Consider the following 14,762-nt stretch of genomic DNA (forward strand, 5'->3'; position numbering starts at 1 on the left):
ACTGTTTGCAGATGACGCTGTAATTTACCGTCTAGTAAAATCATCATACTATCAATTCCAATTACAAAATGATCTAGATAGAATTTCTGTATGGTGCGAAAAGTGGCAGTTGGCACTAAACAGAGAAAAGTGCGATGTCATCCTCATGGGTACTAAAAGAAATCCGATAAATTTTGGGTATACGATAAATCGAACAAATCTCAGGGCTGTCAATTCGACTAAATACCTAGGAAATACAATTACAAGGAACTTAAATTGGAAAGACCACATGGGTAATATTGTGGGGAAATTGAAACAAAGACTGCACTTTGTTGGCAGAACACTTAGAATATGCGACAAACCCACCAAAGAGACAGCCTACATTACACTTGTCCGTCCTCTGCTGGAATATTGCTGCGCGGCGTGGGATCCTTACCAGGTAGGATTCACGGAGAACATCGAAAAAGTGTCAAGAAGGGTAGCTCGTTTCGTGTTATCGCGCAATAGGGGTGAGAGTGTCACTGATATGATACGCGAGTTGGTGTGGCAGTCACTCAAGCAAAGGCGAAATTTCAGTCACCAACTTTCTCTTCCGATTGCGAAAATATTTTTTTGACACCCACCTACGTAGGAAGAAATGATTATCATAATAAAATAAGAGAAATCAGAGCTCGAACGGAAAGATTTAGGTGTTCCTTTTTCCCACGTGCCATTCTAGAGTGGAATGGCAGAGAAGTAGTATGAAGATGGTTTGATGAACCCTCTGCCAGGCACTTAAGTGTGAATTGCAGAGTCACCATGTAGATGTAGATGTAGGTGACCAAGAGCAGTGGCCTTTGCGTACAGTTTTCAGTGCTAACAAACATGCAGTCATGCGTGAAATAACCGCAGAAATCAATATGAGACGTATGAGGAACGTATTCGTTAGGACAACGCGGCGAAATTTTTACCTTAACTGGCTATGGCAGCAGACGACTAACGCTAGGGATTTGCTAACAGCATGGCTTCGCCTGAAGGCCTCTCCTGAGCTCTTGGACCCTACACTATTGGAAAACGGTGGCCTTGTCAAATGAGTCCCAATTTCAGTTGGTAAGAGCTGATGGTAGGGTTCGATTGTGTAAGGAGCCTACGAATCTATGCATTCAGGTTGTCAACAAGGCAGTGCGCAAACTGGTGCTGGCTCCATAACGGTGTGGGCAGTCTTCACATGGAAATGATTGGGTCCTGTGGTCCAACTGAACCGATTATTCGCTGGAAATGCCTATGTTCGGCTGCTTGGAGACCATTTGTAGCCATTCGTGGACTTCATGTTCCCAAACAACGATGACATGCCACCGGGCCACAAATGTTCGAGACTCGTTTGAAGAACATGCTGGACAGTTTGAGCGAATGAGTTGGCCACCTAGATCGCACGACATGAATTTCATCTAACACTTGTGTGATATAACCGAGAGGTCAGTTCGGGCGCAAACTCCTGCACCGGCAACACCTTTCAATTGTGGACACCAATAGACGCAGCATTGCTCAATATTTCTGTAGGGGACTTCCAAGATCTTTTTGAGTCGATGCACGTGGAGTTGCTGCACTACGCTGGGCAAAAAGAGAGCCGACACGATATTTGAAGGTATCTTGTGACTTCGTCACCTCAGTGTAGGTTGCCAGGCCTTATTATAAGCCACCCACACTACTCAGATTTTAAGACTTATCATTTTTGTTGTCAATATTATTGTTTACAGTTAAATTTGAACTGTTTTGCCGATAAGTTGAGTTTGATCAGAGACCCACAAAATACGGCAACGGTAATGGAAACAGGAATCAATTTACTATTAAAATTAGACATTGGTCATGTTAGTACGGTAATTGTTAAAGATACTGGGAAGATAAGCCGTTATCACCATTGCAAATTGAAAGTTGTAAATGCTTAAAGTTATATGCGGACAAACTGTGGTTCATAAAGTTTATTGTAAGATACGAGTCTTGTGTAGAACTTCAGCGCACAGCCAATGGCGCATCCAGATTTTTGTTTAAATTAATGAATAAACAGTTGTGTAAGAGACCAGTGATCACATAAGGTCATCAAGTGATGTCAGTGTACCCATTGTTTGGGAGTAGGGAGCCCCAAGCAAGGAGCGGGTGGACCGAAAATATGTAAAGGCGGTGGCCATATTGTTTGAGGCCTGTCGGCATTAGGCAGGTTTGGAGGGCCGATCTAGTTGGGCGGTTTTGGACGAAGTCGAAAGTTTATAGGTGACGATTTGGCCACACGAGTGTCGGCTACAGAAATATTTTGACGTTGGGTGTGATTTAAAATTATTAGGTAGCTGTTGGAATTGTGACTATATCTGAGTCAGTGTGCAGGAGGACTTGTGATTGTCAATGAGGGCTGTTTAGGACTTTGATTTATTAGGTACAGAGGTGGTTTCAGTCTCAGCTTAGCCTGAGGGGACTCTGATTATTTTCATAACGAACGGTACTTAAGACAGTGACTTAGTGTGTCGATTTGGCTGTTATTTATTGGAGATAGTTTGAAGTTAGACTACACTACTTTCTAGATTTGAACGTTGTATTGCGTTTTCGAGAAAAAATTTATTTATTTGTTTTGTATTGTGTTTGTTACCAGCTATAATGAGGACTCGGGCCGTTATTATCAGTGGACATAATTACTTTTGTGTTGATAACCAGAAGAGAGTTTAGTGTGAATTTAATAAACAATAGGGGTCGCGTCTTTGATTCATAATCAATTGGGTTCGAATCCCTCCGCTGCTTAAATTTTAATTAATAATCAACATTGGCGCCCGAAGGCTTCCGGCATAACGAATCACCCTCATTCTGCCAACGGCCTTGTCAAAGAGGGCGGAAGAGCCGACAGAGGTTCAGGGCACTCTCTTGTCCTAGGGGTGGGAAATTGCCCCTAAAGGCGGAAGAATCACCAATGATCATCGGAATGAGGATGCAGAAGGAAATGGAAACCACTGCATTAAAGAGACGTAACGTATATCCACAGAACATGTGACTTGTAATTGAAGAAGTGTCATGATGATCTCTCCATTGGCAAAAGATTCCGGAATAGTCCCCCATTCGGATCTCCGGGAAGGGACTGCCAAGGGGGAGGTTATTATGAAAAAGATTGAATAATCAACGTAAGGATAACGTTCTACGAGTCGGGGTGTGGAAAGTCAGAAGCATGAACGTGGTAGGGAAACTAGCAAATCTGAAAAGGGAAATGCAAATGCTCAATCTAGATATAGTAGGGGCCAGTGAAGTTAAATGGAAAGAAGACAAGGATTTCTGGTCAGATGAGTATAGAGTAATATCAACAGCAGCAGAAAATGGTATAACAGGAGTAGGATTCGTTATGAATAGGAAGATAGGGCAGAGAATGTGTTTCTGTGAACAGTCCAGTGACAGGGTCGATCTTACCAGAATCGACAGCAAACCAACACCGACAACGATAGTTCAGGTATACATGCAGACATCGCAAGCTGAAGATGAAGAGACAGAGAAAGTGTATGAGGATATTGTAATCGTAATACAGTATGTAAAGGAGGATGAAAATCTAATAGTCACGGGGGACTGGAATGCAGTCGTAGGGGAAGGAGTAGAAGAAAAGGTTACAGAAGAATATGGGCTTGTGACAAGGAATGAGAGAGGAGACAGACTAGCTGAGTTCTGTAACAAGTTTCAGCTAGTACCAGTGAATAGCCTGTTCAAGAAGCACAGGAGGAGGAGGTATACTTCGAAAAAGCCAGGTGATACGGGAAGATTTCAGTTAGATTACATCATGGTCAGACAGAGATTCCGAAATCAGATACTGGATCGTAGGGCGTACCCAGGAACAGATATAGACTCAGATCAGAGTATAGTATCGATGATGTGTAGGCTGAAGTCTAAGACATTAGTCAGAAAGAATCAATACGCAAAGAAGTGGGATACGGAAGTACTAAAGAATGACGAGATACGCTTGAAGTTCTCCAAGGCTATAGAAACAGCAATAAGGAATAGCTCAGTAGGCAATACAGTTGAAGAGAAATGGATATCTCTGCAAAAGGCGATAACAGAAGTTGGGAAGGAAAACGTAGGTACAAAGAAGGTAACTGCGAAGAAACTATGGGTATCAGAAGAAACACTTCAGTTGACTGGTGAAAGGAGGAAGTACAGAAATGTTCTGGGAAACTCAGGAATACAGAAATACAAGTCACTGAGGGACGAAATAAATAGGAATTGCATGGAAGCTAAGACGAAATGAGTGCAGGAAAAATGTGAAGACAGAAAAATAAATGATTGTCGGAAGGACAGACTCAGCATACAGGAAAGTCAGACAACCTTCGGTGACATTAAAAGTAAGGGTGGTAACATTAAGAATGCAACCGAAATTCCACGGTTAAATGCAGAGGAGAGGGCGGATATGTGGAAAGAATACATTGAAAGCCTCTATGACGGGGTGTATTTTCTGATGTGATAGAAGAAGAAACAGGAGTCGATTTAGAAGAGATAGTGGATCCAGTCTTAGAATCATAATTTAAAACAGCTTTGGAAGACTTAAGGTCAAATAAGGTCGAGAAGGTATCTAGATAACATTCCCTCAGAATTTCTAAAATCATTGGGGAAGTAGCAACAAAACAACTATTCACGTTAGTGTGTAGAATGTATGAGTCTGGCGACATACCATCTGACTTTCGGTAAAGCATCATCCACACAATTCCGAAGACGGCAAAGGCTGACAAGTGCAAGAATTATCGCACAATCAGCTTAACACCTCATGCATCCAAGTTGCTTACAATAATAATAGACAGAAGGATGGAAAAGAAAATTGAGAATGCGTTAGGTGACGATCAGTTTGGCTTTAGGAAAAGTAAAGGGACGAGAGAGGCAATTTTGACGTTGCGGTTGAAAATGGAAGCAAGACTAAAGAAAAATCAAGACACGTTCATAAGTTTCTGTCGACCTGGAACAAGCGCTCGGCAATGTAAAATAGTGACATTCGAAATTCTGAAAAAAGTAGGTGGTAAGCTATTTGGAGAGACGAGTCACATATAATACCTACAACACCCAAGAGGGAATAATAAGAGTGGACGACCAAGAAAGAAGTGCTCCTATTAAAAAGGGTGCAAGACAAGGATGTAGCCTTTCTCCCCTACCGTTCAATCTGTACATTGAGGAAGCAATGACGAAAATAAAAGAAAAGTTCAGGAGTGGAATTAAAATTGAAGGTGAAATGATATCAATTATAGGATTCGCTAATGACTTTGCTGTCCTGAGTGAGAGTGAAGAGGAATTACATGATCTGCTGAACGATATGAACAATCTAATGAGTACACAGTATGGATTGAGAGTAAATCGAAGAAAGACGAAGGTAATGAGAAGTAGTAGAAATGATAACAGCAAGAAACTTAACATTAGGATTGATGGTCACGAAGTAGATGAAGTTAAGGAATTTTGTTACCTAGGCAGTAAAATAATCAGTGATGGACGGAGCAAGGAGGACATCAAAAGCAGACTAGCTATGACAAAAAAGGCACTCCTGCCCAAGAGAAGTCTAGTAATATCAAATATCGGCCTTAATTTGAGGAAGAAATTTCTGAGAATATACATCTGGAGTACAGCACTGTCTGGTAGTGAAACATGGATTGTGCGAAAACCGAAACAGAAGAGAATCGAAGCATTTGAGATGTGGTGCTATAGACGAATGTTGAAAATTAGGTGGACTGATAAGGTAAGGAATGAGGAAGTTCTACGCAGAATCGGAGAGGAAAGGACTATGTAGTAAACACTGATAAGGAGAAGGGACAGGATGGTAGGCCATCTGTTAAGACATGAGGAAATGACTTCCATGGTACTAGAGGGAGCTGTAGAGGGCAAAAACTGTAGAGGAAGACAGAGATTGGAATACATCCAGCAAATAATTGAGGACGTAGGTTGCAAGTGCTAGTCTGAGATGAAGAGGTTGGCACAGGAGAGGAATTCGTGGTGGGCCACATAAACCAGACAGACGACTGATGACTAGAAAAAAAGACGAGATTTTATTGAAACTTAAATACCTAAGGATTGGATATGTCATTTAATTAGAGCACCCACATTCAACATAGTAGTTGAGTTCTGACTAGCTCGTCAGTAACTCATTTATTAAAATTTTCATTTAAAGCGACACACCTTGGAAGACAGTCTGTCCCTAGACGGACGTTAGAGAGCCATATCACATACAGAGGTACTGGTGGCAATGTTTCACTTCCATACAAGGTAACACAAAGCTTTAACATATTTGTCTTCATCAGAAAAACTGAGCCGCAACTTATCTCTGGAGTGGTTAGTGTGTCGGCTCTTTCTCGTGTATGCTCTTTGCCGCGATGCGATTGGCCGCGATCGCCTATTTAGGCTCGTACGGAACGATTCGAAAGAGAGTCGGTGCAGCAGCTAGACGCTGTGGAAGTTTCGCTGGTTATCGAGAGAGGGCAGTGACCCTGTCTGTCAGTCATCGTCGTTGCAATGCTGGTCGTGACACAGTCGCTGGTGAGCCGAGTACTGAAGCAAGGCTCGTGAGGGGACGACGTGGCGTGAGAATTCACGCTAATAGCGGAGCTGGGGCTTTGCTACGTCTGGAGGACAGTGTAGCGGTGCAGAGGCCCGAATACAACCGACTGCATCCTGAAACTTCCTGGAAGATTAAAACTGTGTGCCGCACCGAGACTCGAACTCGGGACCTTTGCCTTTGGTGGGCAAGTGCTCTACCATCTGAGCTTTCCAAGCACGACTCACGCCCCGTCTTCAGAGCTCCACTTCTGCCAGTACTTCGTCTCCCACCTTCCAAACTTTACAGAAGCTCTCCTGCGAACCTTGCAGAACTAGTACTCCTGGAAGAAAGGATATTGCGGAGACATGGCTCAGCCACAGCCTTGGAAGGTAGGAGACGAGGTACTGGCACAAGTGAAGCTGTGAGGACGAAGCGTGAGTCGTGCTCGGATAGCTCAGAAGGTAGAGCACTTGCTCGCCAAAGGCAGAGGTCCCGAGTTCGAGTCTCGTTCGGGCACACGGTTTTAATCTACTAGGAACACTCCGCTGAAGAGTGAAAATCTCATTCTCTTCTGCATCCTATCACCGTGTCTGCCGCTGCCACCTTCAGCTGTGTTAATTCTGGTGGGTAAGCTGTTATCTCATCCAGGATCGTTCTTGCACGATTAACTGTTGGGTGGCCCTTCACGACTTCCGCGTTGAGCTGTGGTACCTCAAATGTGCTGTCGCTTTTTGTGTATGGGAGTTCCTTGCCCTGTAGGTATCGTTTTGCTTAAAAGTACGACCTGTCTCTACTGTGCAATTTACTGGATCTAACTTGTGAAAGCTGTGCAAATCGTTCGAACTGTACAGAGCTTTCGTACGAGAAATTCTGCTGGAATAATATTTGTTTATTTGAAGCCCAATGCCTGGCAAGTTCTATAAGCGCGACTGTGGTAAAGTCTGTTATGTTGCTTGAAGTATGTTGTGTTGAATAGCAGCGTGCTTACTCTTAAGTGCGAGTTAGTCAAATTACTGGTAACGGTTGCTCTTGCAGAATTTGATTATGTACTGGTTAGCTCTGTTCAACTGTGTGAGCAAGCAGCTCAAATTATGCAATACCGTCTTAGTTGTAATTCTGAACGTGTAGTTTTATCTTAACCCCATAATTAACTGCGCTTTTACTGCTTTGCACACTTATAGAGTACTTCAGTAAGCTTCCTACTTAAATCACTTGATGGTTAAAGTTGCAATGAAAATGTCTTACGTGCTTTCCAATATTGCAATTTGCTTTAAGAACTTCCTGCTTATTGACTGTTCGCCTGTCCTCATGAATGTATGTTAATATCCGATTTAACACCGTGAATGCAAAAGGTTGGCTGTCTTCACTATTGGCGTTAGACGGGCCATGTTTTAGTAGTTTGTTTGGTGTGTTAAAGAAGGAACTTGTTTTGTAAGCCGGCTGGGCTGCGCCTCGTGCGTTGCCGCGTGACCAGTATAACTCAGTAGGTCTAAGACCACGAAATACTGATAAGTTTGAGCAGTACTGTAACTGATGCATATATTCTATCTTTAAGAAATTTTTTCTGGTGTAAAACTGTAAACAATGTTTTTGGTGCTTTAAACTACTCAAAAGATTTCAAACCCCTTCGGAGTCGCCAGGCTTGTTAGTCCTGTCAATTAATTTTGTCTAAGGTATTTATATTGAACAAGCAGAACATCTGTAAAGTCTTTCCTTCAAAGTTCTTATTTTTTTTAAAGAAATCAGTATTTTGTAACTAAGTTTTCTCGCAAGCAGAAGCATAAGTTTCAAGTTAAAAAAAAATCTTTTATTGAAGGAAGTCATTTAACTTTGTCTTAAATTAAAATATGTATTCTTAAACATTATGCTTATTGCTTTGCAACAATTTTCTGAATTTTGGACTTTGTGTTATTTGAACAAATAGGGGGCTGTAATATCATTGTGTCTCTGTGCTGTTACCAGTGCTGATTGTTTCGATACCAGGTAAATAAAATTTGTTGTTGGGAATCCTCGATGGACTTAGTCGTTTCACTCCCCGCATCCATGAGACCTGCAATAAACGTATCAAAGCTTTTCTTCCTCTTGTCAGTCTGAATTTTATATTTCTTTACTTATGTCACTGCCACTCAAATAGCTATACTGTTATATCGCTTTTAAAGCCTCATTTCCTAATCCGATTCTCCCAGCATCACTTACTTTGTCTGTTCTCCATTAACCTTGTTTTAGTTTTGTTTAAGATCATCTTGCAGTCTGGTTTGAAGATACTCAGTTCCGTTGAAATGATTTTCAAAATCCTTTGCCGTCTCAGACAGAATTACAGTATCATTGGAGAAGTTGAACTTTTTGGTTTCCTATTTTGTTTTCCTTTTTGGTTTCCCTTTACAAATTTCTCCTTGGTTTAATCTGTTACCTAAAATTTGTGCAAATTAAATAAGGGACAAACAGCAACTCGTCTTGTTTTATTATCAACTATTATCTCCCTTTCATATCCTCCCGCTGTTGAATTCAATCTGATTTCTGTGAAAGTCGTATATCTCATTTTGCTCCCTCTATTTATCCTTGATGACTTCAGTATTTCAAATAGTGTATTGCAGTGAACGTACTAAAAGTTTTTCCTAAATCTCAAAAATGCTTCAAATGTATCATATAAGTTTCCCAGCGAATCGAGCGTTTCTATTACTCTCGGATGGCTAGCCGGGTGCTGTCGTTAACGTAACATGATATTTGGACAGCGTCAACTCGAGGTGATACCTATACAAGGAGCATCTTCGTTACAATGCGCCTCCTTTGTGCTCTTATCGCTCCCCAACCCATGCTAACCATCCGGCCGCACGGCGTGGCTCGTGGTGCGGTGGTGGGGAGCGGAGGTGCTGGCAGATGCGGCTGCCGAATACTGGACGTGAACCGCCGTCCCTCAGAGCTCCTGCCGCTTCAGTCGGGCGCGCAAGTCACTCTCGGTCGACCTTGTGACTTCAGTTGGCTGAGCGCTGGGCCTCACGCTTTACTGAGAGTGAAGCCGCTCCCATCTATTAACCAGGATGTCGGCCACCCCTATCCGAACACCGACCTTTAGAGCACAGTTCTAGCACTTCCGTTTGCTCATATTTCGTCGAGTCGTATTATGCAATGTTACGATACGAAAGATTCTGTTGGCTGCTTGAGTTAGGTGTGTCTGCTGTCTCCTGGCACCTTTTTCGACTGTCCGCACACTCTACCCGGAGTATGGGTCACCGCATTTGCCTGTTATACGTTAGACACCCTGTTTACGGAGCCCCACGTGATCCTTCAAAGAACCTAATAGTGCAAGCACTTTCGGAGGTGGACGGAAAACCTGTTTGATGTTACGTCGGGCCAAGATTCTGCAGATTTGGTTCGCTACTTCGACGGTGTACGGCAGATACGCCGTTGCCTTGTCCTGCTCGTCTTGTTCTCTTTGCTCATTCTGTACCTTCTGCCTGAAGACACGTCGGATTTGTCTCCCACTGTAACAGATACAGTGGGAGAAAAATCCACGTGCTTTCAGCCAGAAGATGCAAACTGAGCAAACAGAAGCTTTTGAAACGTGGTGCTACAGAAGAATTACGAAGATTATGTGGTTAGATTGAATGCCTAATGAGGAGTTACTGCGTCGAATTTTGAAAACAGTTTTTAAAACTTGTGGGTGGATACACCTCGGACTTGGTGGTATTATCGGTATACTGTACAGGGAAGTGTGAAGGAGGAGGGGTGGTTGTGGAAGCAGATAGTAAATAGATTCAGATGGATGTAGGGTGTAGCAGAGTTATTCAGAGCTGAAGAGGCTTCCAGAGGATAGGCTCGCAAGGAGAGCTGCAGTAAACCAGACTGAACACCACCAGAACAGCTGAAATATGCATGGCAAAAAAGTTAATTAGATAAGTTTATGTTTTCGGTAGGTCATAGTTAAATTTTTATCAATACTTCTGATAATTCATTTCACACGTCTGATGTGTAGTGGGAACATCCCCCCCATTTACTCTGTGTCGGAGTACACCAAAGTTCAGCATTGTCACCTCTACTGTTTATCCTGTGTGTGTGGACACTGATATACGATCTACCGTCACCCCACCCTTGGCCACTCCTATATGCTGAAGATGTTTTACTGGAAAGCGAACAACGCGAAGATTCCCAGGAAAAGACGCAGCAGTGGGATCAACGACTTGGTAAATTTGGCCTCCGACTGAATAGCAAGAAGACAGAATACATGGACCGTGGTATTCAAGCCGATGTGACCATTAAAGTCGGTGGAGAAGACCGGAAGGATGTGGAAAAATTCAAATATCCTGGCTCACTCGTATGCAGTCATGGTGAAAGTCTATCGGATATCTGGGTCAGTGTTAACACAGCCTGTATGAAACTTCGTCAGGTAATCGGCGTCCTATGTGATCCCCGTACGGCTTTACGCCTTAAGTCAAAGGTTTATAGAATCCGGCTAGCTGCGCGGTCTAACGCCCCGATTCCTGAGCAGGAAGGCGTGCCGCTCCCTGGCACGATTAGTGTCGAGGTCCGGGGTGCCGGCCAGCCTGTGGAAGAGATTTTCCATCTGCCTCGGCGAATGGGGGTTGGTTCCTTTTATTCCGCCTCAGTTACACTATGTCAGTGATTGCATAGCACACGCTATCTCCACTTACGCGTACTCCATAATTACTCTACCACTCAAACATTTTGGGTTACACTCGTCTGGTATGAGACGTTCCCGGGGGATGCCGAACCGCACAATAACCTGGGTTCGGAGTGGCGCGGTGGTGGGATGGAGGACTGCTGTGGCCTGTTGTGAGGTTGTGGACCACTGAGGACTAGGGCGAGGCGAAGCTCAAATGGCTGTGAGCACTATGCGACTTAACTTCTGAGTTCGTCAGTCACCTAGAACTTAGAACTAATTAAACTTAACTAACCTAAGGACATCACACACATCCATGCCCGAGGCAGGATTCGAACCTGCGACCGTAGCGGTCGCTGGTTTCCAGACTGTAGCGCCTAGAACCGCACGGCCACTCCGGCCGACGAGGCGAAGCCTCTCCGTCGTTTCTAGGTCCCCGGTTCAATACACAATACACACACGCTCAGTCGCACTTTATGGGTCGGAGTGTTGGCTAACGACAACGAAGCGTGAGCAGGCTCCACGTGGTGGAAATGCGTATGCTCGGATGGTCCCTTGGGCTCACCCAATTTGACCACGCAACAAACGTCAACGCTCGAGGGCGACCTGGAGTTGCACCCATCTCAGACAAACTACTGGAAAACAGGTTAAGACGGTAAGGACACATCGTGTGCAGTCAAGCAGACTCGGTTACAAGAACAGCTATGCGCCTGACGTAAATGCCCGATGACCTCGTGGCAGACACAAGACACGATGCATGAACCGTATAATGAAGGATATGGAATTCATGAATGACACGTATGAAGATGCCACAGACAGTACCAAATGGAGGCAGACGTGTAACTAGAGGACCCTGCTAGGGCGGGACAAACGCCAGGAAAAAGACATATTATTTTTGTTTGGTGTCATTCTAGTACTGATTGTGGCGAAATTATCTCAGAAAAAACCGTTCCAGAGTTTAACCTGTTCGACGCCCGAAGAACGATACGACAGAACGATTGTGAGTTGATTAGTTTGTTCCAGTGCGGAGTTCCGCTACGAGAAGACTTGATTAGGGCTGGGATATCGGATATCTATAAGTCTGTATCACTAAAATATTTTTAATCGATATTTGTACAGTTGATATACCGGTAACAACGTGATTTTGTGGCGATATAATTGGATAATATTATAATTATCAGCATATAACTCACGATAGAGAAAACTCTCTTTTCTTTTCACTAGTGAAATGTTTACCATACAGGTTATCTCAAGAGCAATCGTCAATACTCAGCGATATAATGCTAACGAGCATTCGAAGCAGAAAAGTGTAGTACGACTTGGAGCATACCGTTAGTGCTATGAGCACGTTTTCAGTAGAAGAGGTGTGTTTCACAGTACCGAAAATGAAGTGCTTATTGCTGTTAAGGCATGGACTTTGGACCCCATATTTACTGGAATTTTTTGTTTCCAATGGTAGTTCAAGTCATATTCGTGGATAGTGACCACTCCTCCTGGGACACCCGTGTGAGACTGATATCTACAGTTTACTTTAATGCTCTTAGAAAAAATTCTGACTGTTGCCATTTGTGTCTTTTCGTAGCCTCGTCCCACTCGAAAGTAAGATTGATGGAAACGTTTGAGATTTCTCGAAACCTCTTTTGTTTGTGTTGTTTTCTGATCGTTGTGTGGTAATATTTTGATGCTGCAGTGTGAACACGAAATGCCCCTCAAAAGCGATGTGTTGAAACCTCTGGTAGCAGCACAGACTTGAAAGCTCATGTAAACCCCCAGCATCCGAAAACATTTGATCAAGGCCGGACGGTTACCGACTCGTGGAGAAAAAGGCGTCAAAATCTATCCGTGATAGTGTCGACAGACCTCTCAGTTCCTCTTCTAGCCTAGCAGTTGATATGGGTTCGCCAGCTGCTTGTTCAACTTGTAAGCAGAGGTACGACCGCTGTTTTGAAAAACGTTGCTTCATTTGCGAAAGGAGCTGAATGACGACAAAAAATAAATGAAGTGATTCATCTATTTACATGTAAAATTGTGATAGGTATATGTGGGTTTCCTTAAGTTTTTTGTTAATTCATAAAACCCATTCCTTATTTGTAAGTAACTCGTTACAATTTACATAGCCCTTACAATCAAAAGGTTCGTAGATGTACAGAAAGTAAATATCCCACACTGAACCAACTATTAAGGACAGAAACAGTATATTAGGAGATAAATGTTACTTATTTTGCTATAGCTGTCTCGTTGTCTCCGGTGTCGGTTCTTGTTTATGCTTTCCAAGTAATAGGTCCAAGACTTTTCGTTTCAGTAAAAGGCTCTGGAATGTTGGTGCTTTTTGACATTTTCAGTATTTATTCATAAATTGTTCCTGACTCTCTCTAAGACACCACTGGTTAAGTAAATGCATTGTGCAACATTTCAACACTACACAAAGAACTTAAAAGCTGCACTGACCAATCTCGACAGTAAACGAAACTATGACGGCGCGTCTAGCGCCTAAAATTTCCTTAAGCATTACGTACTTAGCTTCCAGACCCTTCTAGACCAGGATGTGGTTCAAGGAAATTTTATTATGACTGTCTTAATTGAAATTAATTTTCAGGTATAAATTAGATAATGTTTCCTAGAAATAATTATTTATATAAAGATTTATGAGCCTAATACTTAATAATGAAGGCTGCAAATTTTGGCAATATAGAAACTGTCAGATTTGTCTTTTTATCACTGTCGAGTGAACTATCGATAGTAAAATTAGAAGAATTAAAAATGCAAACTGAAATTTTGTTTGCATGAAAACTAAAGCATAATAATATTAGTTTTACTGTGTAAGAGTGGGGGGGGGGGGGGGTTGTTTTATTTTATTCTAGAAATAAGAACAACTGTGTGAGGTGAAATGACAAGTTTAATGTCACACTATTTCTCGCAAAATTACAGCTTTCATACAGTTTTCAACTCGCCAACATAAAAACAGTGAAATGGATAGCGCATCTTGCCAACATCAAAAAGGGAAATAATTTTATACACAACAATGTTTAATATTAACTCTGTGAAAGAACATTAATACTAAGCACAATATTATGAAAGTTAAATTGGAAGTTTCTTTACGTTAATCCTGAGCACAATAATATGAAAGTTTAATTAGACGTTTCTTTACAAAATTGCTCCTACACATAGATTATGATGTTGGTCAGTACTACGAAAATCGTCCGATTCCGGTTCAAAGTTCGGTACTATTTAGGATGACAATCAAGTTTACAGTGGATGATTAGTCAAGTGACAAATTTGTGTGCAAGATCACCCAAGGCCGCTCGAGTTTACAGTTTACGCAAGCTGGTGAACCAACAAAGTTTACGCCTCTGCATGCGGTATTTATCTTAAGCTGCGACGTGCTGCTGTCTGTAAGGCCGCTCTCTCCCACTGAAATTCCTACAAAACTAATCTGGCCTCTGCTGAACTTTCCAGCAGAAACTTTCCTTACGTTTCTCGTTATGCGAGGAAACATGTACTGCGCCCTAGTCTTATTATGTGGCGATATACACACGCATGGGTGGAGCAACATGCATATTATAGTGCCCTCTCTGTTCTCGCAAGAACAATTAACTAATTTGGCTGGTTCGTTTCTCCATAGCTGGAGCTAGAGTGCAGCCGCTGTGAATGCAGTGT

This window comes from Schistocerca piceifrons, chromosome 5 (genome assembly GCF_021461385.2).
Source record: "Schistocerca piceifrons isolate TAMUIC-IGC-003096 chromosome 5, iqSchPice1.1, whole genome shotgun sequence".
NCBI classification, from domain to species: domain Eukaryota; kingdom Metazoa; phylum Arthropoda; class Insecta; order Orthoptera; family Acrididae; genus Schistocerca; species Schistocerca piceifrons.